The 27,989-nt window shown below is 40.2% G+C and overlaps 1 protein-coding gene and 1 long non-coding RNA gene across 7 annotated transcripts in view; one reads left to right on the forward strand and one right to left on the reverse strand.

The window, feature by feature from the left end:
* The window catches only part of RBM47 (RNA binding motif protein 47), a 111,968-nt gene that overhangs the window by 53,863 nt on the left and 30,116 nt on the right, over positions 1-27,989 (forward strand). The gene's annotated exons all lie outside the window — the stretch shown is intronic.
* LOC135983731 (uncharacterized) lies at positions 18,705-21,149 on the reverse strand. Its single transcript, XR_010601506.1, has 2 exons — positions 20,863-21,149; positions 18,705-19,618 (listed from the first exon to the last, which is right to left on the reverse strand). It is a non-coding gene; the product is annotated as an uncharacterized LOC135983731 (long non-coding RNA).

Here is a 27,989-nt window from a genome sequence, read left to right on the forward strand (position 1 = left end):
ATGAACAAGGTTACAGGGTCACGCCGTTAATTCATGATGAACAATCTAAAAAGTGTCTATGTTTGTCAGGGGCCAGCCAGCAGTAGAGCCAGTCTCTGGACAACCCAGTGAGCTCTGATAGAAGTTGCTGATTGAGCACAGAAGTATGCAGGCTGATACGTAAGCTCAGTAGCCGTCCAGTGGCTGCTCAATGCATTCTAGCCTGCTGCTGTGCTTGGTCCTGTCCCAGCCTCCACTATTGCTAGCCTTGCTCTTGCTTCAGCCCCAGGCTATACCAGCTCCCACCCCCAGCTCCTTCCTGATCTCTGACTTCTGGCTCAGACCCTCAGCTCCACCTTCTGCCTACAACTCCAGCTAACTCTTCAGCTTAGGCTATGGCCTCTCACTCCTGGCTATGACCCTTGGCATCGCTCCTGGACCCACCCCATCTGGATTCAGCTCAAACTGGGAGGCCTGATTCTTGCTCCAACTGCTAGGCTAGACTGCCCATGGCTCAATTGCTGACAATATTTAATCAGTTCACTTATTTTAGACTTAACACAAAAATACTTTTACGGGGGGGGGGGGGGAGGGAGCTCTTTTTTCCTCTTATGGCAACAATACATTACTGAAGGGAATTTTTTCCCTTTCGTCTCTAGAACTGTAAGTATATTTGTGTCACAACAGGCTGTACTACAATGGGACTTGCTCTCTACATTGAGGCTAATGGAGCTATTAAAGAGCAAACCTCAGAAAGTGAAGATTTAAATAAACTACATAATTTAAAACCTGCACATTTCCAAATGTTACATTCTGACCTCCAATTTCACTTTTGCTAAAATAATAACCTGAACAAACTAAAAGAACTCTTAAATCACTGCTCAAAATGAAATGCAGTTTCTATTAAATGAAGCACCTTTAATTACCTACAATATTGCCTACAATATTATGTGCAGTTCCCAATGATGTCAATGAGAATTGCTTGCATAGAGAGGTAAGATATTCCTCTTATTTTTCTTCCTTTGTGTTCTTTGACTAGGAATATTTTCTGTGCACTTTGCTATTATGTATTTGAAAGTCAGATGCTGCAATGAGCAGAGGACACTGTATAAGCTGGATGGATACAATTAGCCAGCTACTCAAGAAATAATAATATGGTTAAATACTACATTTAAATTACAAATGGACCCAACTGAAAGCCAAGATCTGAATACCTCTGAACTCTGGGGAGTTCTTATCTGAATTTGATGGCTCAGGACCTTCCCCAGCCTAAATAATGCAGAGCCTCGAAAATCCTCACATTACTAAACCACCACATGTTCTAATTTACACAGACATACATAAAATGTGTGGTTTCTCTCCACTTTTTAGCCAATAGACTATAGTGAGGTCTCATATTAATAAGACTTACAAAATAAACACCAGAAATTTGTTCACATACCATAGTATATAATATCAGTCATAATTAAAACTAACCTGCAACTGACCAAGTAAATTAAAATATTTTAGGATAAACTATCCTGGCTTTTATATTATATATATTTGTTTTCTCACTCAATTGTAAAATTCAGTGAGTTGCAATGAGTCTCCCAGTCATTAATTTGTGAGGAAGGGAAAGAAAGAAAAAAGACACGGTTAGAAACCTCCCATCAATGTTCAATGATTGGAATGAATAAAGTCTGACACTTTATAAGAACAGATATGAGAGAGGTCATCTGAGGAAGGTGTGTCTTAGAAATGAAACTACATAACTCAAACCGAAACCTTTTCTGTTGTTGAATGGAGGAAGCCATATTCTGCAGATGCAAAGCATTAAGTGGTTTTTCATTCTTTTCAAAGGGCTTTAAAAAACATTCATTATCCCAGCCCTTCCTGCCTACCCACAAAGAGTGTGCAAGGCAATGAGACAAAAACAGCAGCATCATAGCAGTGAGGTCTTTTTATTATTGTTGCTGATGAAAGCGTGTATCATGCTTGGACCCCCTTCCCTCAAAGTACTTTCTGTGCTCATAAGAAAATGATGAACAGCCCCAGAAGCATTACCTGGACTGGGATCATATTAAGCTTTTCTGAACTGATGACTTTAGTTTAAATTCTACCCAAATTCTCAGCTTCAAGTTGTCATATAAACCTTCTGTGATACATCGAGACTGTATTCTTTTTAATCTGATTTTTGACATATTTGTAACAGCTTTCTCCTAGAATCACTCACTGGCAGCTCCTGTACAGTGCAGCTCTCCCCTTTCTAAAGCCTCAGAGAGTGCTCACGCCACCCCTATACTTAGCCACATGTACCCCCAAAATGGAAGGTGCTGGCCCAAAGAAATTTCAATACAAGGCCCCAATTTTGCAAGGACTTACACACATGTTCATCTTTACATTTACTTCACTGGGACTACTCAGAGTGTAAAGCATGTATGCACATTTTTCTGGGCATAGATCTTATTGCCGCAAGTACTCCTCAATGTTACTACTTGGTATCATGAGTGCTTACTACTATGAGTTCAGTGGGACTACACATAGTACTAAACACTGTGCTTGGTAGTTATGCATAATACAGCAAGGAATCACAACAAACAGAGTACTGTGGGGCAAACCAGGGTTATAATAGTGAAAGATTATAGAAGATGTGTATGGTTCCATACATGTTTTTAAAATATATCAAAATGTAGGTCCAGTGTCTGGGATTGGTGCTCAGGTATTATGATGATGGAGGCCATACAAGAGGATGGAGAGATGGATAGAAGGAGGGATGGATAGATGAGTTGGAGGTCAGTGATGGAAATAAATGATAGAGGCCAATTTTGTACATACAGCATAATATGAGTACACAAGTAGGGAGAGCCTTTGTCAAAGCAATATTGTACCATTTATCTATAAACATACCTATGAGTGTAAATGTTATATAAAAGCACAATAAAGAAAGAAAAATCATAGATAGACAAATGAAGAAAGGAGATAAAGGGAAACTGGAAAGGAGCAGCTGAAGTACAGACTTTAACATATTGGTGGTTGAAAGAGATCTGCCTGTGTCAAAGCTATTCAAACAATGCCATTCAGATATAAAATCCAAGATGGTGACACCAAGGAGGAGTAAGTAGGGAGCAAAGAACAGAGTCTTCATGAGGCACATTTTACCCACTCTTAGGGTCCGACCCAAGTTTCAAATTCCAGGTAAGCCTCAAGCCTGTGTATGTTATGATACTCAGCCAGAAACTGAAATATTAAAATTTGGTACACCTGAGAGTGAGAGAGACAAGGACAGGAGCAAAGTACACTCCACTCTCTTCAAAACCTCAGGGACAAGAGTGGGCAGTAAAACCCAGGAGAAAATTAATTTGACAGACTCAGTAGGCCAAACACATCCTTGATAAAATTTCACTGGTATCACCTGGTTGCCTGAGGTCAGTGGAGTTACACAGAGATGGATCTGGCCCATTCTGTTCTGAGTTTTCTTCCTATTGTTTGCGAAAGCTTATCACATCAATGCCTTACCACCTTCGAATAAAGGCCCAATAGAGGGAAAATATACAACAGGAACTGGGAGGTCAACCACAGAAGTCACAGACATCACTCTTTTCAGTTCTGAATATTAGACACAGCACTCAGACATAGGATTATGACTGTGAAACTTCAAAACTGAACTAGACATTATTTTAAAGAAGCACAAGGTTTTGTTTGCTCAAAATGACAAGACTTGGGTCCTAAAAATAAATAGGTTGCATATCAGTGAGAAAAAGCATCAGTTACACAGTAAGGGGAGCCTGTATTTCACTCCTGAATCACAGAGGGTGGGGGGAAAATCAGTGTACAACTGACTCTCTGCTAGGAATTTGACAGTATTTAAGTATAGAATAATAAGACAGAAGATATTCCTAATTGAAAAAGTACTCGCCTCCTTTCTAATGTAAGGAATACATGTACAATCCCATAAGGTTGAATAGAGGGACTCGTCATGTCTGCTCAGATAGGGCTTCAAAACAGCAAGAGATCCATTCTTGTACTAATATTATAATTACATATTATCCATGCTATAACTATAGTCATTGGTACTGTGTAGAATTCTCAGCCCTGTTTGATAAGATCATTAGCCTTAAATAGTAGTATATTTTATGCTGTGAAATGTTTTAACTCAAACAGCTGGTAGTGGATACTTAAAGAACTCTGTTAAATGCAAATAATACTGCATCTACTAAGTGAAGTAATGTATACAATTTTTTGGACACCTTTCAAAGCAACTGTATTCTGTCCAGATGTCGGAGTTTTGCAGGAGTCAGAATTGTTTCTTTTTAGTTTTTTTTTTTAAATCATTTAAGGTAAATAGAATAACTTCTAATGTCAGCAGCTTTCTTACATGAGCAGAAACAGAAGGATTCATATGCCTAGTGAAACTCTTTTTAAACTAACAAGGACCCAGTTGCACTGCGAAGGTACGAACTGGAGGTGGTGAAGTTAGGTTAAGTAAGAAAACATGGAATCGTCTTCACAAGTTAGGTTGTGGTGATGAACCGCTGTAGGCTCAAATTCTCTGATATTTGCATTTAATGCAAAGAAATTTTAATAAACAAACCCTGAATTACCAAGGATGATCTTCAGGGCAGCCAAAGAGACCTAGCTGTGTACACTAGTTGAACTCTTTCTGATATTTTTAATTGGTGTTGCATGGAGGTTATTGCGATGTCAGTCTTCTGGGGTGTAATAAGCAGTTAGGCTTTGATCCAGCAAGGTATCGAAGCACGTGAGTAACTTTAAATCCATGAGCTGTTCCATTGAAGTCAATGTGACTAGTCACATGCTTAAACATACAGGATCCTAATGAACATGAAGATAAACAGAGAGAACATTTAGTGGAAAACTGTAGAATTCTTAGGTTAAAAAAATTAAATGTAGAAATTCTATCATAAGAAGTACCCAGGATTACTGCTTTCAAATAAATCTGATGTACAAGCCTAGAATTTTACAAGGATACTATTAAGGCTGGCAAACCCATATTTTATATTCCTGCCCCCCAAAACTTGCCTATTTATCTACATTCTTTCTTAATAAAGATAAAATCCTAGTCTCAAAAATAAGGCATGGAATACTCTAAAAATCCCAGATGGAGTTGAGTGGACAATGTGATGAATTCCTAGTGTAGCATTTATTAGGATAGCAGCTTTCCAGGAGGGGTGTGTGTGTGGTTGTGTGTGCACGTGCGTAGACACACTCCGGCAACCCTGCCAAACATAACATCCTGAGTTTGTTGTTGTTCTGCTTGCCAAATTAATTAATTGGGATTTAAGATGGTAAAAGCTCTAGTTGTTGAGGCCTGATAGATTTGTTCTACAATCTGTTGGCATGCAAAAAGTGTAATTATAAAAGTTTTAGAGGAGTCAAATTTTGGTACTATTCCTTTAAGTAAATGTAAAATTCTACAAACAAGCCAGACTAGAGAAGATAGGATCACTGTCTTCTATACATTTTTTGTCCAGTGGACTTCTGGGAAGTTTGAGACAGTACATTTGGTATTTTGTTAAAATGCAGGTTCTTCCAGAATTTTAGTTATGTGGCTCATTCATATTTAGTGTTATATTTAGTTGAATTCGGTGTCATATCTAAGTCATTGGTTCCTTCAGCATGTAGAGTAACCCAGTGATAAGGCTACAGCCAGTTCATTTTGAGAGGAGAAGGAAAATGAAAGATTGTAAAAAGAATAAGATGTGAAAATGACTATTCTAATCTCCAGTTCTGGGGCACATATCTGTGCCTGCTTTAACTTAGAGACACCCAAAGTTTGTTTCACAGAGGGCTTCAATGGTAAGTTGACCAAGGTCTATATGTAACTTGCATAAAATGATGAGACTGTAGCCTCCCACTTCTTCTCATCTTTTATACAAAGGAACAAAGGTGTGACCCACCAAGACTATTTAAGATGGTGCACTGTGTGCAGGCAGCTGTGGTCTATGCAGAAGGATCCTTTGTATTAGAGGTGATGGCAGAGGTGAGCCACTTTATAGAACTGCATGAATGGCATTTGGCCATCACTGATCTAACATTCATTTTATTTCTGACAAATTTTGCATCACTAAATAATTTCATAGCTAGAACTTTTCTGGATGAATAATGAATGTCTTTCTGAGTACATCTTGGCTACATGTATTACACTAGCAATATATTATCTGTAAACAGTTATGTTTTCCTCTTTGCTTATAAACAGTGTTTATAGAATAACATTATTTTGTATTTGCAATAGTTTTTCTTTCATCCCTTTTGATCTTAATAGTTTTACAAATACAGACGCACAACCATTAGTGCTCACTGATTCAGCTCTCAGTGGGATGGCTTCTCATTGACTTTAATGGGAATTACATAGGGCCAAATATTGCAATATATTAATTTGTGGTAGAATGAGGAAGCTGAAGGCCCTTTAAGAAAAACTGTCATGGGAAACCGTTTGGGGCTGTACCAGCCTGGGATCATGCAGTTCAAGTTAGCTTTCAAAAACCTAATTCATTAAGAATATAAAATCTGAACAGACTTAATTTCTTGTTTATTTCTCATAAGCCATTAGCACCTGGCTGGTCACAAGAAGAAAAGACAAAAAAAAATTCCCCCAAAATTACAGGGAGATATGCCCCCTCCTTAGGAACGAGAAAAGGAAAATGAGAGGAAAGTATGAGAGGATGAGGTAAAACAAACAAAACATTTTACCAGCTTCAAAGGAGGAAGGTGCAGCCTACAGCAATGAGATGCAAAATGGCCAAAAGAACATTGCAGCTGCTTGTTTTCCCCTGGTTAAAAGGATTAGCTATCAGAGAGACATTCAGGGAAAGACTTTTATGGGAGGGTGAACCCACATCAGATCAGACAGCTGAGTGGTAACTAATTAATCACAGAGAGAATAGCCAGTGGAAGGGTCTGAATTCCCACCTTTGTGAGGGCAACACATCAGGACGGAAAACATCCTGAGGTTTTCAGAGCCGAAGTTTGCTGCTTCCTGTGCTTAAAGTTTACCATCAGTGCATCATAAATGCAATATAGAGAAAGGTAACATGTTAATGAACAATCATGAACTGCATTTCATCCCAAAGTGCGTTACAAATTTAAGCCCCAATCCTGCAATGAGCTCTTGTTCCCTGCACCTGTGTGCAGCCCCACAGAAGTCAGTGATGCACAGAATGGGCACAGGAATCTGTCTGCATGGATCCAGTTGCAGAATCAGGGCCTAGTGTTTCTATACAATGTTCAACAGTTGTGTTTCATCCCAAAGGTTTCTGCCTTTCAATAGCGGGTGAAGCAATCCTTACACATTAATTTAAAATGAGGGTTCCATTCATGACATCATTTTTCATTAACTTAGAGCGTCTGTAACTCTTCCTCTTCCCCTCCCTCTCCCAAATAAGAAGGTCAAGATTAGCTCTTCTATGAAAAGAAAGCATCAAGTAAAAATGAATTTAGCCACACCTTTAAGGGACACTTCTTCCTCATGTGAGTAATCCCATTCACGTCAATGTTATTACCCTTGTGGGGAAGGCAAATGAGATTTGGCCCTAAGGCCCTGATTTGTCAATGACCTCCATGCAGCTGGATCCCTACAGCTGCATTATGCAGCACCACTGAAGCCAATGAGATTACATCTATCTTAAACACGTGCTACAATGCTGTGCCGGTCTAGAACCTTAGGTGCTTTCTGTTTAATTTTTAAAATATCTTTATTGCTTATTTTTAATAAATAATAATAACGTTTTTTTATTATTAATATTAGGCCTGATTGTGCAAACCTTTATGTGAGTAAGAATTACCCATGTGAGCAAAGATTTGCAAAAATCAAGCACATTGTCTATACAGATTTTCACATGGTGCAGAAACATTAAGAAACATGTCATCCAAATACTCCCAAGTCTTCTTAGCATTGACGGAGGCACCAATCCTGCAAACAATTACGCATATTGGTAATTGGTAAACATTTACTTCAGTGGGCCTACTCCGTGCTTAAAGTTAAACACATGTGTAAGAGTTTGCAGGAGCTGGGCTTAAATGATTATTTACCATATATACTAGAGCAGGGGTTCACAAACTGGGGGTCGGGACCACTCAGGGGGTCTTGAAGTTATTACATGGGGGGGTCACAAGCTGTCAGCCTCCACCCCAAATCCCACTTTGCCCCCAGCATTTACAATGGTGTTAAATATATTTAAAAGTGCTTTTAATTTATAGGGAGGGGGGCTCAAACTGAGAGGCTTGCTATGTGAAAGGGGTTACCAGTACAAAAGTCTGAGAACCACTGTATTAGAGTATATTTGGCTACACGTGAAAAGTGTAAATAATGTCAGACCTTTGTAATTTCTAAGATTATAATAATGCTAATGACAATAACTATCCAAAGCCTAAAATATATGCAATCAGATGACAGGACACATTGAATTATTAAATATAGCACTGCCAGAATCCTTTCTTAGTGACCTCCAGTTTCTTATTTGGTTCAAACTGCTAAGTCAGTATGTTCACTGTAAATCTCTGTGTCGAACACACTGTGAAGAGAATCCCATAAACACAGCTGGGATGCCATCCACATCTTGGCTGGTTCTCTTCTAGATACAATACAGCATGCAGCTTACCTTTTAAAGACATATTTTGTCAGTTCTATAGTCTCTCGGCTATAAAACATAACTCCCTCCTTCAAATATGGCTATGAAGTCTGATTTTCTAGTTTGCTAGTTAACACCAGAATTTTTGCTATATTAGTTAAATATGATATCACAATTAACTGACCGAATAACTGATTTTTTGGTTGAGGAGCTGAGCCAAAAAAACTGAAAAATAATTCAGTTAAAAACCAAAACTGAATTTTTATGTGTTTGTCACAAAATAGATAGATAGATAGATATTGTTTTGGAAACATCATCACATGGTGTTCCGAAAAGAAATTTGCTCCCCAGGACTGGCAGTTGCTGGCAAGTCTGCCAGTGAGTCATGGACTCAGGAAGCACTAGAGTCCCCACCAGCCCGCCAGGAATCCAGGCAGGGTTCCCTTTGGATTTGCAAAAAGTTTGTTGAACCCAGATGTCTCTGGTGAAACATTTTGAGCTTGATGAATCCACATTTTCCAGTGAAACTTTATTTCATCGGAAAAATATTCTACCAATTCTAATCACAGTATTTCAATGACAGCAGTATTATAGGTGGGACTGATGGGCAACCTTAATAATAAGTGGCACTAACACTTCCCATTGTAAGACCCTCCTGATCTTGATTGTAAGAGGATGCTAATTTCTCTATAGTTAGAGTTGAAATCACTTTCTGGCTGTTAGCCTGATTTTCATATACCTGCTCCTCAAAATTATCAAAATCAAAGTGAAGTTTCTCATGTAAGATTTCAGCCCAGGGTAGGTTTTTTCTGGAAAGTTTCAGGCAAATCATATGCATTTTGGAGCTATGGAAACCAAAAATTGTGGTTGTTTACTTTCAGAGATTGTTTGTTTGTTTTGTGTGGATCACCATAGCTTCTAAACTGTTTGAGCTGCAAACTCCTAAGTTGATTTAACCTGCTTGGCTTTATTAGAAGTACCGTTGACTATTTTTGAAAGGGCATATAAGGCAAGCAGTTAGACAGTAAGAGTGGCTTTCATTTAAATACTACAGCACAAATGTTGTTTGCAGGGGGAGTGGGGGGAAAGCATGTATCATTAACATATGAGCTACATATATTACACACTACTGGGCATACTTACAGCCAACATGGACTTTATGAAGTCTGCAAGTTTTTGTGGCTTAGTATGACAGTATACGGTCCATATAGCTTGACTGAATTCTGCATGATCTGATGCAGACTCTAGAACATCCATATGACCTGACACAGACTTTATACCTCCCACATAGTCCAGATGTAAATAGCTATGATTGGGGGGGAATGGCAGGCAATGGGCTCCAGGGGCCTTGCTGGAGAATTTACATGCAACTTGCCAAAGAGTATGGCTACTTCATTAGTGTCCAGAGTATTCTAAGGCTACTCAGGTTATGCACACTCTTTCTGCCATTTTTTAGAGTTCTAATCTGCCTGACTGCTGGCTGCACAAAAAAGTGTGAACAGAAAGAGAGTAGCATAAATCATCTCTACCATTTTGCTTACATATGAGAGATTTTTCTTTTGGGGACACAGAAACAGCTAGTGCATATCTTATTTTTGCACTGATCAAGATTAGAAGGTAAAGAATATGCTGCCAGCCTAGCTTGTTGATTATCTGACCATCCCTTAGTGTTTGACAAGTGCAATAACAATAACGTTAAAGGCACCTTCAGGATTAATCAGCAGCACTTAAATGCATTTGCTCAAGAAGTTTTGGTTTTCAAATCAGCTTCCCAAAATCATTTTGGAACTACCAGCCCAAACCTAGGCACAAAATGTGCTCAACCACCCTTTCCCATGATGATAAGAATGATAAGGATATTCTTGCTCGTCAAGAGAATTCTCATCGTGGGTGAGCAGATGAGTGGACAATTAGCAAGGCTGTTTTAGGTTACCTGAAACAGTGTACACAAGGAATTTTGGAAAATTATCATAGCCCATGAAAGTTAGCTCCTTCCTTCCATTTCTTTGTAGCACTAACGTTAGCAATTGTAAGAAGTTCCCAGTTTTAAGTAAGGTGGTTATCCAGTGTGAAATAAAATCAATTGATTCTTTGCTCAAATTAATTGCAACATAAGGAAACTGGCATTTATAAAAAGGAGTTCACACTATCACTTATAAACAATCAGTTGAGAGTTCAAAACCTGTATTTCCTGATCCACTGTGAAGGGTCTGCATTCACATATGTTCTATCAACGGGAAGCTATTGCACTATTTGAAGTAGTTTCAATTCCTAATGCTGTGCTGGCTACACAAATAAAGTTTGTGAGTTAAAGGAGGAAAAGCTAACTAGTTTGTAGAAAAGTCCTAACAGAAAGGCAAATAAGGCAGCATGTCCCCTGTGCTGGAAAAACAGGATTGTTAAAATTGCCACAATGGGTCGTATTATCGTTAGCAATTAATTGAGTTTGTTTAGGGAGAGTAAGCTACTGTTATTTAACATGGGAATAAAGTGCCATACTGTAGGCAAGCAGAGTCTAGGTAGTCTGTTTACTTACAGAGATAACCATTGTTAAAACAGGGAGCAGAAGGAGCCAAAGTGTCTGCTTTTATATCTAGCATTCATTGGGAACAGAAATCATGAGGGTACTGTATTTTGAATGTTTTTGACACCTTATCCCACTCTATGCCAACAGGGTAAAAATTAACAGGACCTCTCATCATCATTTGTGGCAAGCTTATGAGTAAAGATAAGCACTGAATGAACAGGCAACTTACCAAAGGATTGAATGAAGAGAATCCTCTCTCTAACTAGTGACAGGGCACAGGACATTCACCCACTCAATCTGCAGCCTGTAGTGCAGTCCATGGGCTGTAGAAATGGCTCCACACTCTATATGTTTTACAAACTCCCAATATCTCCCTCCACAGAACTATGGAAAGAGACAATGGAGCAGTGTTCTAGAATATGCAGGGGGTGTGGAGTGCCCCCGTGTCACTGCTACCACATAATTGGCTCAGCTGCATTTTGTGCCTTGTACCCCTGGGGATGGAGGACAGCATTTGGCCCACTGAGAAGAAAAGCAATTTTATCATATTTGAACATGTTTATTCATGGATGCAACATATTTGTATTCCCATGACAAGGAATGTCAGATCACAGTTCTTCTCTTATTTTGATCTGAGAACGTGATATTGCAGGTTGTAAAACAGTGCATGCTTAACTTGGGAGGCCATTTTTAGAAACTCTGGCAGGTACTGATGGATTCTGTTTGCACTGTTGTAAATTATCCCTGCCTTCATTCAGTTCCCTGATTTCTTTGATAATTCTGGTCTAAATTTACCACAGCCATAGTCATAATTTATTAGTAAGCTGAAAACCATTCTGAAATCTCCCCACCTGGACAGATCCACAAGCTATGGCTTCCTCATTCAGAAGAGAAACAAGAACATTGTTCAATATTAAACACTAGGGTGTTTTTGGTACTTCAGCTTCCTTTGACCATGAAAACACAGGAAACAAAGCCTTTAAAAAGATAATAAGCAAACTGATTTTTGGTCTCTGCAGAAAGCTTAAAGGAGGAGGATGCACAAAGCCACTACACAAGCCTTCATGGACACCCAAACCTTCAAGCAGACATCAGGAGATAAATGTTGCCTTTTGCCATCCTCATTCATGAGTATAGTTGATTCTTTAGGCTGCCGCATATCTGCTGATTTTTGTGGTTGCTTCTGGTTTTATTAGAGGGACGCAGTCAACTTCTGTCTGAAAATGTTTTCCTTGTTACTATTATGTTAAAATTAACTGCTGTACATTGTACCGAGGAACACCAGAGATTACTATAAATGAAAGAGATTAGAGAGAAAAATATTTTTCTGGTATTTCCCCATTATGTTTACTATGTGCATTTGATAGCAATATGGGCCAGAGTTTCAAAAGAGCTCAGCATATTGGGGTTCAAATGTCACAACAGACGCAGCTAGGTGCTGAGCATATGAATATCTGGTGCTATGCGTATACTCAGTTTCGCTATTTCCCCCTATTAGTCACTTGGTCAGTTTTCCCTGTTTGTGTGGGTCTCTTGTATAGCAGAAGGGAGAAAAACACTTTTTAAAATAAGGAAACATTATTGTAACACCAAATAAATTAGCAGGAGAAATCTCAGGACTGGCATAAATATAGCAGCTGAAATTACTGAAATTCTTTTGTTTTTAAATGGACTGAATTTCAAAATGATTATATCCCTTTATTAGTAGTAATTATACAGTGTCATTGGCATGCATGGCACTTTACAAACCAAATAAAGACAGAGTCCCTGCCTCCCCCCGCCCGAAATTTATAATCCAAGTTAACACTAGAACAACAGGAGATAATAAACACAAAGAGGAAGTTGATGGAGGAAAGAGAATGAGAATGAAGACAATAAGATCATGTGATTTTTGGGAGAAGAGTCTATTATCTTAAGTTACACAGCTTTTGCTTGTTTTGGTGATTGTTGTTAATACGAATATAGTACTGTAGTTTATAAACTTGCTTGAAGAAATAGGTTTTGAGAAGAGGCTTAAAGGAGGAAGATGAGGCACTAGGGGGTTTCAGGCAGAGAAGATCACATGAAAGAAGACACTCAGGAAAATATGGGAGAAGGACACCGAGACAGTAGTCAGATGTGAAGCCTGGGCTAAGTGCAAAAGGCACTGGGAAGCAAAAAATGATAAGAACAGAGATGTAGGAAGGAGATAAATTCATGAGGCCCATGAAAGCAAGCAAGCGCTTAATTTGAGGCAATAGGGAGACAGTGAAGGGATTTTAAGGCCTTGTCTACACTACCGCAGTAAGTCGACCTAAGTTACTTTACTCCAGTTATGTGAATAACATAACTGGAGTCAACGTAGCTTAAATTGACTTACCGCAGTGTCTATACTGCGCTGCATTAACAGGAAACGCTCTCCCATCGACTTACCTTCATCTTTTCGTTCCGGTGGAGTACCGGAGTTGACTGGAGAGCGATCTGCCATCGATTTAGCGGAACTTCACTAGACCCATAAATCATCGATTGCAGCGGCACCAATCTACCAGCAGGGCCGGCTCCAGGCAAAAAAAAAAAAAAAAAAGCCGTGATCGCGTTCTGCGGCGGCAATTTGGCGGGAGGTCCTTTGCTCCCAGCGGGAGTGAGGGACCATCCACCGAATTGCCGCCGAATACCTGGACGTGCCGCCCCTCTCCGGAGCGGCTGCCCCAAGCACCTGCTTGCCAGGCTGGTGCCTGGAGCCGGCCCTGTCTACCAGACATGGCCTTAGAGAGGCTGAATATGGTCATACAATCAGGGGAGGTAGCTGACTTTTACAGCAGAGCTTTGGACAAACTGAAGGATACACTACAAACATTAAAAAGGCCAGAAAGGTGGAGGTTGTAGTAGGGCGTAGAGCTGGGTTAAATTTTTTAGACAAAACTTTTTTTTAAATCAAAAAATGCAGATTTGGCTTGACCAAAACATTTGACGAATTTGCATGGAATGGTTTTGGTTGAAAACAATTACTGATATGTCTTGCTCACATGTTCAGTGTCAACCTGATCACCATTTTGGGGGTTGGGAAGGAATTTTCCCCAAAGTTAGATTGGCAGGGACCTTCCCGTGCAGCCTTGGGTGCTGGTTGCTTGCTAGGATCATCTGTGTATTTCTCACCAGATCAATTCTTTACCATTGCTGGAACCTCAGGCATTGGTGCACCTTGGTCCCTCCTAGTCTCTGCCTGTGTAACATGATAGTTTAATCTTTTGAGGGCTGATACTTTAGTCTAATCCAGGCTGTTAGGCTCATTACAGGGTAACTTGGTGAGATTGAGTGGCCTCTGATGTGGAGGAGGTCAGACTAGATGTGCTAGTGGGTCCTTTCTGGCCTTAAATGCTATGAAAAAAAGCAAACAGAAAAAATCTGAAAAAAAAAAAGTCAAAATAATTTAATTTGAAAAGAGTTTTCATTCATTTATTTTTAAAAGTAAAAAACCTTGAAAATAAAACTAAATGTTTTGTTTCATTTGACCCAAAACAAAATATTTTCAACTTTTTGTGTTTGCTGAAAAATTTGAATAATTTTCCTTTAGGGTGACATGAAACAACTTGCCCCTCCAATTTTTCTGTATGGCCACTGACCCAAAAAATCGTTTATTCCCACAGGTCTAGTAGGGATCACACTAAACCAGAGATTCCCCAAACTGATGTTCCACAGAATATTTCCTTGTTGGCCACATGTTTCCAGCTGTTTCTGAAGGTGTGCAGGCTCTTCAAAGTAGAGCTTAAAGGCCTGAAAAAAGGATTTGGAAACAAGGAGGAAGACCCACCTTAACTGCCTTCATTAGGGACCATAGCTATGTTAAAAGAAGAAGAAAGGCAATGGGAGGCACTTTTAGGTACTGGAGCCATCAGTGTGGATTAGAGCGGTCAGCCACTAGCAGGAGAAATATGTCTAGGAGAACAGGGGAGACAAGAACAATGTAGGTGGTCAGTATGTCCAGGGTAACAGGAACAGACTGCTATGGTTTCTACAGACATGTTATATAATTGTAAATGAGCAGGGAGGGGCTCACAAGACACCCTCTTTATTAAAATCTAGTTCACACTCCGAAAAGTATGAGAATCCCTGCATCCTAAACAGAAAACATTATTAAGCATCACAAAAAACATTTTGATAAGCCAATATCCAGTTTCACATTTTCTGATGATGTCAAATCACAGTGAGTAAAACAAAAAAGATTTTGGAAGCTCTGCAAAATGTCTTGGCAGTATTCTTATAAAAGACTGCTTGCAAAAATTTTTTCCAAGAGCTAGTTTTTAAAATAAAATAGCCCTGAGATCATATTTCTTCTCTCATCAATGATAATGGCTTCTTTGTATCTTTCCCATCCCATCAAAGGGAAGAAAGCAAGCAGCTCCCTCTAGAGTCAACGATAGTGCTGCTTTGTGGTTAAAAACACTATAGAATAGGTGCAAGAAATGCAACCGATATTTCCACGGTCCAGAAACTAAAAATCATGATTTTTCTGCAAATGTGCTCAGCTTAAGATTCCAGCAGACTGAAAATGTGACTAGTTTATTGTTTCCTTACCTCTTAACTCTGACACCAGTTTTCCTAGATGGCTTAATTATCCTGTTCTGTTACAAATTACAGTACCTTATTTGTACCTACAGAAATTTTAATAATGTCTGAATTAAGTCTTTCCTTTTTTAGGACATGTCAGTAAAAATTTAAGGTAAACTGTTAAGTTAAACTAAAGGTTAGTATGGTCTAGGAAGTTTAGCTTTGCCCAGAGTATAATTACATGCATTTTCAGATTTGGACAATTTTCTTGACACTGTTTCTGGAGACAGTGCAATTTAGTGGTTAAAGTGAGTGCCTGGGAGACAGAACTTCTGGGGGGTTTATTCTTGGTTCTGTCATTGACTTATTATGTGGCCTGCCAGAGGTGAAAGTAAGCCAGTATGCCCCAGTATGGCGTACTGCAAGAGCCAGTACACCAGACTGGACCGGCTTCCCTAGGTGGCAGTTTAAAGGGCCTGGGACTCCCAGCAGCGGTAGCGGTGGCAGGGAGTCCCTGGCCCTTTAAATCACTGCAGGAGCCCCCGGACGCCGCTGCTACCCCGGGGCTCTGGCAGCAGGGCTCAGGCCGCGATTTAAAGGGCCCAGCCACCACTACCACAGCGGAGCCCCGGGTCCTTTAAAGTGCCGACAGAGCCCTGGGGGTCCCAGCTGCTGCCACTACAGCCCCAGGCCTTTAAATCGCCACCTGAGCCTTGCTGCCGGAGTCCTGGGGTAGCGGCGGCGGGGCTCCTGTGGTGATTTAAAAGGCCAGAGGCCCCACTGCAGTAGCGGTGGCTGGGAGCCCCTAGCCCTTTAAATCACCACCGAGCCCCTGCCCGCCGCTGCTACCCCGGGGCTCCGGCAGCAGGGGCTACCGCAGCGGAGCCCCGGCCCTTTAAATCGCCGCTGGAGCCCAGGCCACCTTCGCTATCTGGGGGCTCCAGCAGCGGGGCTCAGGTGGCGATTTAAAGGTCCCGGGGCTCTAATGGCCCTGCCTCTTTCGGTTGAGGCCCCGCCCCCTGCTCAGGACTCCTTTAAGTTACTTTCACCCCTGCCTGAGGCAGTTTACCTAACCCAGAATTTTCAAGTGTGGATATCTAAAATCAGGCTCCTAAGTCTATATTTAGGAACCTCAGTAAAAGATCTGATTTTCAGAGGTGCTGAGTACCCACAGTTCCCATTGAAATCAACGTGATTTACGACTGAGTGATTTGATCTCATAGTTACAAAAATATTAAGCATTCATTACCCTTCAGAAATAAGGAGGGTATGTGAGTGTGAGGTGTAGGGTCCACGGGTGAAGTTCACCACATATAAAAGGCCAGCATGAAGCATATGCACATTTAAGTCTCATTTAATGGGAGTAATGGTGCATAAGCCTTTGTCGTCCTGCTATTCAGGAATGAATTTTACCCCACGTTTAAGTCCTTTTAGTAGTTACGGCTAAGTAAATGTTCACAACAGCTTTGGTTCAGTGGTGTTTAGGTTTAAATTGTTAGTTACTGTTGGACCTTGTTCACCCTGACATGGTGACCTTTGAGCATCAGAGGTAGTGGGGGAGGTTGGTTGCTCTTAGCAGAGCATGATCATAGTGTACTCAGGGAGGCACCTCTTGTAATCTGCACTTTTGTTACTATATATAAGGAAACCTGGTTTTGAATTACTACAATATCTCTCCCTCTCTCCCTTGAGATTGTAGTAATTCAAGACCAGGTTCCTTTATAATTCAGCCACAATAAAAGCTAAAAACACAAGGCTGTAGATGATTTTTTGTTGCTTTAAGAAATCTCTACTCCAATTAAAAATGTTCCACATTTACTGATAGATTGGGCTGCTCAGCCCAAATTAAAAGGTACTTGCACATGCACAAGGGACTAACTTCTTCATTGTTCTCTGCCTCACTGGGGTGAACTCAACCACTGTGCAGAGCGCTTAAGTGGGACATAAACCTTGCCCTGGACTTCTGCACAGGGGTGAATGGTATGTTAGGAGCCCTGTCCTGTAAATATGTACTACCAAGCTTAGTGCTTACTACTGTGAATGTGCCCATTGGGATCCAGAGGGCTATTCAGATAGGTATACAGGAAATGCCATATGGAATCAGACCCCAATAGTCCATGTAGTCCAGGGGCTTAAGAGAAGCATGCAAGAAATTATGCAGTAGTCAGTGGTGGAACAACTTGCTCTAAGAAAATGTTTCCTCCTATTCTCAATAGTTAAAGATTGACTTATGCCTTGGAGCTAGAGGGTTTATATATCTTCTAACTGTTTATCTTCTTTAAAAAATATATTTACTGCTCTAACTATGAATATTTTTGCTATTCATGTAAATGTCTAGTCTGTCTTTAAATCCTGCCAAGCTCTTCGCCTCGATGACATCTTATAGCAATGAGTTTTATGGGCTAATTTTGAATTGGGTGAAAGGGTATTTTCTGTTACTAGTTTTAAATTTGCCACCCTTGAGTTTCATTGAATGTCTTATAGCAGTAGGCTCTATGCCTATCATTACTGAATTCAGTGGGGGTGATTCACAGCAATAAATGATAAGATCAGTGTTTTTCCAGGATGGGTTAGTAAGCATCAGCTGTATGTTAGAATTCTCTTCTACTGTAGGCAGCAATACTCTAATACTAGTAGAGTAGGTATAGTAGCATTAATAGCATTGCAATTCAGAACTGATTACTAATTGCTTTTTAAAAATTATTTCATTTTCCAACATTAGCAACATCAGGCAAAAGTAACCTTTTCTACTATATAACATGTATAAAATACCCTTTCAAATGTAAATGAAATAATTTTTTCCTCTCTGAACTAGCATATTTGATTAATTACATGGGGGCATGACCTTCACTATGTCAGCATCTTCTTTGAACTTATTAGAAAGTAACATACAAGACACCTTTCATTTCACATAGATTTAAATTTTGACCATAATTGCTCCCGAAAGAATTAATAGCGTTTCCATTTTAATAGTACAAAAAAGTGTTGTGGGGCCTCAGTTTAACCTTACTACTTCACATTAGTTTTGTCTCACATCCTCTCAGACATCTTCTGGAAGTGGCAAAACCCCACAGCGCAGACTATAACAAAAGCATGGAACCAACTTTGCCTGATTATTTTATTCATGTTTCCTGAATGTATAATTATGCACCAATTTAGTGCCTTAACATTTATATGTAATGGGGCAAATTCATGTCTGGAGTAACACTACTGATTTCAGGCTTGGAGTTGTTACACCAAGAATGAACTTGGCTTACTCTGTATTTTTATGGGTATATGTTCACTCGAAGTCACATTTCCTCCATAGGTTCTTCACATACACACATATAATTGTAACAGAGGGTCCTGTGGCACCTTTAAGACTAACAGAAGTATTGGGAGCATAAGCTTTCGTGGGTAAGAACCTCACTTCTTCAGATGCAAGTAATGGAAATCTCCAGAGGCAGGTATAAATCAGTATGGAGATAACGAGGTTAGTTCAATCAGGGAGGGTGAGGTGCTCTGCTAGCAGTTGAGGTGTGAACACCAAGGGAGGAGAAACTGCTTCTGTAGTTGGATAGCCATTCACAGTCTTTGTTTAATCCTGATTTGATGGTGTCAAATTTGCAAATGAACTGGAGCTCAGCAGTTTCTCTTTGGAGTCTGGTCCTGAAGTTTTTTTGCTGTAAGATGGCTACCTTTACATCTGCTATTGTGTGGCCAGGGAGGTTGAAGTGTTCTCCTACAGGTTTTTGTATATTGCCATTCCTGATATCTGATTTGTGTCCATTTATCCTCTTGCGTAGTGACTGACCAGTTTGGCCAATGTACATAGCAGAGGGGCATTGCTGGCATATATAACATTGGTGGACGTGCAGGTGAATGAGCCGGTGATGTTGTAGCTGATCTGGTTAGGTCCTGTGATGGTGTTGCTGGTGTAGATATGTGGGCAGAGTTGGCATCGAGGTTTGTTGCATGGCTACCCCTCTGATACTTGACACATATAATTATAAACTAAGCAAGCTATTTCTCCTACCAGCTGGGAAAGGAGAAAGAGAAAAGTTACTTCTATTTTAATACATTTGGGAGGCACTCAGATACTAGGGTAATGGGGCCATAGAAGATCTACGTATATGATTAACTGTACATTACTATGTTAAAATCATCTCAGGAAAAAGAGTTTAACACAGAGTTATAAAAGAGGAGTATCACTGAAGGTTTAGTAGTGATTGATCAGCTGACAAGCTTCAATTCCGAACATGGCCTTGTAAAAATCTAATATTTCTGACCATGTTCAATAATTGAGGCCAATTCCTGTTCCCCTTGTGTCCTCCCCAACCCTTGCTGGTGAGGAGGGCTTTGGCTGCAGCAGAACTGGTGCTGTTTCACTAAACAGTGGGAGGGTGCCCCAGAACACAGGAGATTTTCTGAAGTAGTGGATGTGGGGCTACATAGATCCAAAAATACCTATGGAGAAGGTATTTTTGGATCTATGTAGCCCCACATCCACTACTTCAGAAAATCTGAAAATCTTATGGAGAAGCATAAGAATTAAAGTAGCACAGCTCTGAAGATACAGAAATTACTTGGAAGTAATTCTGCAACCACTCCACAGCCACTGGAAATTATTCCTTTCTGCTCAGGCCCTTAGCTCATAGACCAGGGGTTGGGACCCCTCAGGGGATCATGAGGTTATTACATGGGGGCCCCCCGAGCTATCAGCCTCCACCCTAAACCTCACTTTGCCTCTAGCATTTTGAATAGTGTTAAATATATATTAAAAAAGTGGTTTTAATTTATAAGGGGGTGTGGAGAGTCGCACTCAGAGGCTTGCTAGGTGAAAGAGGTCACCAGTACAAAAGTTTGAGACTCAGACTTTGCATAGGCTCAAGGATTTGGTCCTTTGTGATTAGGAAACATCCACTTGAAAATATGACCTCCTAGAAATAGGAAGCTTGGAAACAAGACACATCCTGAATTAGCTCACAGTTTGTTATCCACAAAAAAGCCAGGGATTGAAGAGAGTTCTAATTCATTGTAGCCATATTTTGAGGAGCAGGAAAGGTAGAGAGCAGCTTTATTACTTTCTTTAGAAGGTATACCCATTCACACCTTTCTTTCAATTCAGCTACAATGTTCCTAACAGTCATTCACTATTTACCCTCCCACCTTGTCAAAGGCCTATAAAACATGGTCATGCAAAGAATGGCCTCAAATTTTTCTTTGAGAGAGAGAAATATTTTATGGCAAAAGTGAAGCACAGGACTGAAAAGAGTATCTTACCTTAGGGTTTTGTACTTCTGCCTATCACCATAGTACCTGCGCTCCTTCCACATTAGATTGGCAAGAGAGGATGCCCTCATGGAGTCTCTGGCACTTTTGGGGGGGGTGGGTGGGAGGGGTTATAAAAGCTCTGTTTGGTGTAGGTTTTAAGTTAAAAAAAACTCGCCCAAAGATATGCAGGGCTACAAGTGAGGAAAGGGTTCATGGTACAAAGGTTGACATGCTTGCAGCTCAGCAGGGTGCAGTGAGGTGAGGCTGCGGCATATGGCATCCTATCATGGCACAATGACATAGACAGCAATCTGCATTCAGCTGAAGGAACAAGGTGCATACCACAGACTGAGGGTGTGTAGTTAGTAGCGAAAGGGGTGTAACTGCTTCACAATCTGATGTGAACATAAGCAGCATGCACTAGTTGGCCTCCGTGACAAAGCATACTTCTCCTTCTATGAAGAGTTCTGGACACGAGCCTGCAACTCTGTGGGTCAGCCACATGTGAGACATCTTTACCTGTGATGGCAGGATTCTTTTGATCATAGATGCATCTTCTGCTGTGTGACTCTACCTCGATCCACCATCTTTTTGCCATACTTGCTATATAAATATTGTGCCAGGTGTTGATATCGTAATAATGGCATAAAACATAGTCTGAATAATCCTTATAGTGATCAAATATAAAATGTTATGTATAGAATGAATACTGGCAATTTATAAACTGCTTAATTTAGAAGTAGCTAATCCACCATGTTTTGTAATCTTGATAATGAGTCACCATTCTGTGACATGTCAGTTTGTAAATAGAGCATAAGCTAAAAGATTTGTGAGAATTAATTGGTCTAGTAAAAACACGCTTACAACACATTCAGCCTTATTTATTGGTAATCATTTTTCTCATATAATTCAAGTTTATTTACCTTAATTAAGAAAAAGAAAAATTGAAGACAAATAGCCATTTATTTTAGCTTTAATAGCTGTTGCTCTCTCTTAATATTAAAATAAGGAAATAATGTATATTTTGTACAATTGTTTATTTTTAATAAAATATTAATAACTAAAACAGAGGAATAAAATTAGTCACCTACCCAGAAATAATTTTAGTAGCTGAAGGGAAGCCTTTTGTCTAAATATTCATGTTCTAGTGTCATCACTTTTAAGGGATGGGGAATAGGTAGACGAACAAGGCAGTGCAGCAGGTTAAATGTACAGTACTAGTTTTTCACATGTGGAGTCTAGAGACCTAGTTTCAAATTCTGGTGGTGTCATCCTAGACCTTAGTGGACACTTGACTGCATCACAAACATACTTTGCTTCCTGTGCAAAAGTTCAACAGGGGAATAGCATGGATGTGACATGTCAGGATTAAATTTAATTAATGGAGCTGTGTAGTGAAACCTTCACAACTGGGTGAAGCTCACCCTTGTGCAGAGCACCAGCATAAAACCTGGGCAGCACTTAATCCCACTCAGTCTGGCCTGAAGTGGGGCTTTAAATGGTGTGTAGAGCTTGTGTTGGCTCTCTGAACAGTGATGAATTTCACTGCTCTGCCTGACTCTAACCAGTGCTTTTAGTCTCTGACTTTCTTGAGCACTCACATTTATTAACTCTATCCAAACTTTTAAAAATTGTTGTTATACCCTTGGGATGGCTCAATGAGTTTGTGAGTATCACTGAGAGAGAGCCTGATCTGGCTCCTTTTGAGGTCCCATTGACTTCAGTGGGAGCTAGAACCATCTCATAATGCCATTTTTAGCATTATATTTGTTTTGTTTTATTTTACTTGGTCTCACAGGTAAATATGAATTTGCTCAATATTAAAATACTCACTTTTATCAGCCAAAACAGATGAGTCAGTTAAACACAGCTTCCTAAATGTAGAGCAAAAACTAATTACTGCACCTGTATAGAAACCACTTTCGGAAGTTTAATATCTATTCATTTAATGTTTCTTCCAAAAGAGTATAAAAAATTAGGCCATATGTGGGTTATTCAATATGTCTCAATTTGCATTTTGGAAACTCAAACCTACTTGCAGGCACAAAAAGCAAAAATGTATATCCAACAAAAATTGTATAACTTTTGCAGTCCTAATGACAAATATTCAAAAGAAGCTTTTATGTGGTACCAAAAAATGCACCTAACTCCCACTGAAACCAGTGGGAGTTAGGCACCTAAACTGCTTAGGAACTTTGAAAATCCCATTAGGTGCTTATTTGTATTTTAGGGCACCTAAATACCTTTTGAAAATCTGTCTCATGAATGTTAGGCTTCTAAGTCACTTAGGATATTTTGAAATGCCCTTGTACAAGAAAGAGGTTCATACCTACAAGAAAAAGTACTTCATAAACATTGTGGGTCTTGAATTTTATGTAATAATTTTTTATTCTTGTGACCTTTTCCCACACCCCTAAGTTTCTGCCATTTCAGGAGAGACCAGGTCAAGCAAAGGGTGCATCCTTAACACGACTGTATACATTACATTTGAACACACCTTTAAAAAATTGCAAATGCAGCCTTAAGAATCTATGGCTTATAAATTAATTTTTCTAGAAACACTAATTTATCCTCCCATGTAATAAAAATGAGCAGTTATTATAACATCTTTGGCAACACATGATTCCTATGCTACCTCTGAGATACTGTATGCTCTGCAAAGAGGCTTATCAGTATACGGCAAGTAAAATTTTTTATAGAACTTTGAAAGAAAAGATTGTGCTATGATAAATTGTATTTCGTAAAAACAAATGAAAGAACATGTTATGCTTTCAAATAAAGCAATGTTGTCTCTTTAAACATGTAAATTGGCAAGAAAATAGTTCTAAGGATATGTAGAAACCTGTTCTGCAGAAATTCAAAATGGCTTGTTAAAAAAAGTAAGTGGTGGTGCAGAATTATCAGAGAACAGGCTAGAGTACTGCTGTTAAGGATTGTTTTAGATGGATTCAAATTAGTGAAATGTAGCCATCTCAGAGACTTGAAATCTGGGGGCTTCGCAGAATAGCTTTAAATCTATGTGTTTTGAAGGTGAATTACTTCAACTGGAAAAGTATTTTCTGCTTCCTCCACTAGAATCTCTCACTAGACTTTTGAAGATCAGATTCAGCCAATAAAGTCAGCTTATTCACTTCATTTTTTTCTCCCACTCTCATCTTCACACTATCCCCTATGTCTAGAATGACCGCTCTACCCCACTATGTCAGGCTGCTATCCTATCTTCATTCAAATACCTCCTGAAAACTCACTTACATGACAGCCAAAAGTGCTAACCCACATTAAGATAATGACTCAACCTTATTCTCTTCTTAAAATATCTAGTCACCACCCTCTTGATCTCCCAGTGTGGTGGTGTTTGATATTTATAAGTTTCTTGGGACCAGAACCATTTCTGCATCAGTGTCTTTTACAGAGCTAAACATCCTATTGGCCATTAGAAAAAGAAATACATGCTGCTTCTTATAGGAGGAGCAACAGCAGATGGGGAAACATACTGCCCCTCTATAAGGCCTTTTCTAAACTAGGGGACAGATCACTTTCAGGTGTGAACTGTCATAACTCCATTGAAGTCGCACTTTTTTCTTTAAAATTTTTAAACATCTCTACTACCAGTGCAGCTCCAACAGCAACAGCAATGGAAAGAAATTCTTTAGGGAAAAAAAATCTTTAATTCTCCACCAACTGGAGCTGATGAATAGCAACCATGTAAGGGTCCATTGTAATTCTGCTGTGGAAAAGAATGGAGGGAAAGTGGAAGATGCTAATATGAGAGTGTCAGGTCTAGACTGGACTGGACAGATCTTGGGTCTGATCCATTATGGTAATTGCTATGTTCTTACATGCACCTCTCCAGCTTTGGCCCTCACATAGCTGGAATTCATCAAGAAAAGAGAAAAAAAATTAATAAGAGGAAATGACAATGTTTGCATTGGTGGTTTAATGGAGTGTGACACTCTGTAACTGCTTCCAAACTGTAGATGCGGGAAAGGATCACGAACTATAAGGAACCAGTTTGTGCTTTGCATCTTGCTGAATGAGGGACACTTCAAAGCATGGGGATAAAAAGCAAGTGTGAGAAAATTCATGTAGAGAATCTATTTATCCAGGTACTTGTATCATCTAGTATCAAAGCTTCTCCACTGTAGCTGAGCACCATTTTTAATTGTACTGCTTAGCATGATATTTAGGTGCCATTATAACGAGAGATTGAGTGAATGCATTATCACTCAGCATTGTCGAGAACCATCCTGCACTGGCAGGGAAATAGACTAGGGCTGGGATATTCCAGGGAGCCTATGGAGATAAGGTGCCCAATTCTCAACGAACGCAGTGGTTGTCGAACCGCTATGATTATGACACCTCAAAATGCTCTTTAGCAACTCTGTCTCTTCATGTTTACTATTTAAGTAATAATGATATTACTTAAATAGTAAACGGGCAGGGGACTGGACTTGATGACCTCTCGAGGTCCCTTCCAGTCCTAGAATCTATGAATCTAGAGGATCAAGGCGTCTACTGGAGATTAATGATCAGCTGTAGCTAAAAGGGAAAAGAGAAACAACGAAGGAATATGGATTTGGCTTGATTTCATGGGTGATACAATTTTCAATTATTATGTAGAGGACATTTCTACAGAATTAATGCACTGCATATTAGATGTCAGATTACTGGTATAATTGCTTTTCTATTCCATTTCATTATGATAATCTTCCCTATGCAGACAGAGGCATATGGGGTTTTGGTTAGTTACCTGGAAGTTTAATGTACATTGCTGAAGATTCTGGGCAGTAAAAGTACAGGCCATTTCTGTAATTTATCATCCCACAGAAAAAATGTAATACTGATTTAATTAAAGAAGAAAGTAAAGTACTATTAAAAACATTTGACTTCAATGGGGCTATACCAGTTTATACCGCTAAAGATCTCACTCATCAGCTCTTACATCAAATACTTGCCAACTCTTAACTCCAGTTCTCCACTTCTCTATTTAGGGCACTTGGAGAGAAGTATGGTTTGATCACAGACCTTCCTCTCCTAAATTCTAATCCTAGCTCCGACACTGGCTCCCTCTGTGGCCTTGGGCAGGTCATTTAATTTCTATTCTTCGGTTCCCCAATCAGCAGAATGGAGCTAATACTTACTCATCTCCCAGTGCTGTTATGATTAATTAGTTCATGTTGGTAGAGAGGAATTCTGAAGATGAAAAATATTATACAAGTATTATTTGAACACAACCTCTTTGAGGCAGGGATGATATCTGCCTGTGTATTTGTACAGTGCATAGCACAATGGGACCATGATAATGACTGGGGCCTCTGGGCACTACCATTCTACTAACAAGATCTCTAAATGCCCATAACACATTAATTATAATTAAAGTAGCCACCTGTCCTGCCAATCCTCAAAAACACTGATAGAAGACATTTTCTTAGCCAAAATCCTTTGTTGTTTTCTCTCAGCTCCTCCTCCCACTCCCTTCAGCCACCTGATCTCTTCACTTTCCTACCTCCAGTCTCTGCTTTATCTCCTCTATACCTTTTTTCTATAGATTATCCAAAGAATCCATATATTAAGTAAATGCGATTATCTCTCTAAGGGTTATGTGCACACGTCAGTCCACTCCCTGAAGTGAACATGTTTTTCTATGGCCTCTCCTGTTCCTTATGGAAATACGGCCTATGACAGGGGTGGGCAAACTATGGCCCGGGGGCCACATCCGGCCCTCCACATGTTTTAATTGGGCCCACAAGCTCCCCGCTGGGAAGTGGGGTCCAGGGCTTGCCCCACTCTGGCGCTCAAGCCGAGGAGAAGGGTTGGGGTATTGCTCCGCATGGCTCCCGGAAACAACGGCATGTCCCCCCTCCAGCTCCAATGCATAGGGGCAGCCAGGGGGCTCCGTATGCAAGCGCTGCCCCTGCAGCTCCTATTGGCCGGGAACTGCAGCCAATGGAAGCTTCAGGGGCAGCACCTGCGGACAGAGCAGCTCGCAGAGATGCCTGGCCGCACCTCCGCGTAGGAGCTGGGGGGAGAACATGCTGCTGTTTCTGAGAGCTGTTTGAAGTAAGCACTGCCCAGAGCCTGACCCCCTCCTGTGCCCCTACCCCCTACCCCAGCCCTGATCCCCCTCCTGCCCTCTAAACCCCTCAATCCCAGAGCGGAGTACCCTCCTGTGCCCCTACCCCCTGCCCCAGCCCTGATCCCCCTCCTGCCCTCTAAACCCCTCAATCCCAGAGTGGAGTACCCTCCTGCACCCCCAACCTCTCATCCCCAGCCCCACCCCAGAGCCCGCACTGTCAGCCAGAGCCCTCCTGCACCCCAACCCCCAATTTTGTGAATATTCATGGCCCACCATAAAGTTTCTGTACCCAGATGTACCAAAAATTTGCCCACCCCTGGCCTATGAGGTGCTGTAGGAAGACATGTTCACTGCCATGGCCAGTAGGGGACGACTGGTCTATATACATAAAGCCCAGGCTGTCCCAAGTCCAACATTCTGACCAAACTGACTAAAAACCAAACCCAAACTGGGTGTTACACTTGCTGGTTTGAACTTTAATCTCTGAAGAAAAGGAATGGATGTGCCAGTTAAAATACAACCCGATTGCAAACCTATTGCTATAACTAATGAAAGATTCATGTACTTTAATCTTTTTGGCCGGGCAGATGTTATTTTTTAGTTTGCTACAACCAAAAAGAATTAAATCCGTGGATGCACAATAGCCATGTCCATTTTAAATAGAATATACACACTGCCAATATATTTCATGGCATGAGATTTAACAAAATGGGGAAGTGGGGGTTCAGATCAAGTCCTAACTTCTAGATAAAGCTTTACCCTCAAGGAGTCTACTGTTGAGACCCTTGAGAAGTCTGTCAATTAATATTCCCTTCAAACCCCGATAGAAACAACTGACTTTGCCCATTGTAACAGCATTCCTGAATATGTTTCAAATCAGCATTCTGAAAATAGTTTTTAAGTCAAAGTGGCAGCCCAAAACTCTGGATATAGCTTTAGGAAGGATTGTAACCTGCACTACAGTTTTTGTTTTTAACTTTGTATAGGTGGGCTCCAATCCCAGACAATTAATCATATTCTGGATCATACCCTTCTCTCTCTTTTCCCACTGGTTGGTTAT

This window comes from Chrysemys picta, chromosome 5 (assembly GCF_011386835.1).
Source record: "Chrysemys picta bellii isolate R12L10 chromosome 5, ASM1138683v2, whole genome shotgun sequence".
NCBI lineage: Eukaryota > Metazoa > Chordata > Testudines > Emydidae > Chrysemys > Chrysemys picta.